Genomic DNA, 1747 nt, shown 5'->3' on the forward strand with positions numbered 1-1747 from the left:
TATATATATATATTTATTATAATATATATATGCATATATATATATAGTATATATATATATATATACATATATATATATATATATTCATATTAATACATACATATTCATATTAATACATAAATACATAAATACATAAATACATATATACATATATACACACATATATATACATACATATATTTAAATACACACATATATAAATACATACATATATAGATATGTACATTATATATATATATATATATATATACAAGTAAATCATGTAATCAATTGTAAAATTGAGTACACTTCTGAGTAGAAATATGAGAGTTTCGTATAGGTTGCCGATAGCAAAGACGCTTCACAAAGCCGGCAGTATCAGGCCCCACCACAACACGAGCCAAAGATGTACCCCGCGGCAGACCCTTTCGCAATTGTGCTTGTACATTTTTTATTTATAGGATTTAGCAATTGAACTATTGACTTCACCTGCTAAGTGTGCGGCGTGCAGTATTAACTATAGCATTTGTACATACAGTATCAACTATAGCAATTGTACATACAGTATCAACTATAGCAATTGCACATACAGTGATAATGTTTTCTTTAAAATGAGACATAGTCCGGTTGTTGCTGTGATGATATTTCTTGTTCTTCGTTTGTGACATACCTTACCTTTTTTATCGCATTATTCTTCAGCGACAGTGTCACCAAATTGTTGAGCACTCCAAAATCGGACGGCAGCGCCTCTAGTTATCCGGAATTGGAGAGGAAATACAAAAAAATAAGAAGAGAAAAATGAGATTAGAACACGATTACTATAGTGCTACCATGAACTCACACTATGAATGTGACGCAAGAAAAATGAGATCAGAAAAGACAATGGGACCAGATACCAAACATACAGTCACCTTCCATCACACTAGTACTAGACAATTACCATGAACTCACACTACGAATGCGATGCAAGAAAAATGAGATCAGTAAAGACAATGCGACCAGATACCAAACATTCAGACACCTTCCCTCACACTAGTACTAGACTAATACCAAGAACTCACACTATGAATGGGATTTAAGGCAAGGCTGGTACAGAGTTATCCTCCCAGATGACACGACTACTACACTAGCACTACGGACTCCCACTATACATGGGATATAGAGGACAGTCTGTACGAACCTATCGCCCAATACTCAGTCTGTATGCAGCGGTGTACGTCTCATAGGGACACATATACATTGGCCCATAGTTGTGGGGTCAGTGAAACTACATTCGACAGCATGGACTGATATACGCCTGTGAGCGTACTAGGACCAACAACGCTAGTGATGATTGATAATGGGTAATCATTACCACAATGAAGTTCGTCTGCCATCAGATGTATAACCACGCTGGTATGACAACACAAGGTCCATACTAGTTAATCTCTTACGTATATTTATAGTAGGGGCAATTAGGGTCTAGAGACCATATCATTATACTAGGACCTAGTTAATCTCTGGCACGCACTACAGTCAATAACGTGCCTATCTGAGGGTATAAAGACCACACCATTAGACTAGGATATAGTTTATCTCTACCACATGCTACAGTCAACGACGTGCCTATCTGAGGGTATAAAGACCAGATCATTATACTAAAACCTAATTCATCTCTACCAGATAATACAGTCAATGACGTGCCTATCTGAGGGTCTAGAGACCACATGATTAGACTAGGACCTAGTTAATCTCTACCAGATGCTACAGTCAATGACGTGCCTATCTG

The sequence above is a fragment of the Sphaeroforma arctica genome, assembly GCF_001186125.1.
Source record: "Sphaeroforma arctica JP610 unplaced genomic scaffold supercont1.569, whole genome shotgun sequence".
Taxonomy (NCBI): domain Eukaryota; class Ichthyosporea; order Ichthyophonida; genus Sphaeroforma; species Sphaeroforma arctica.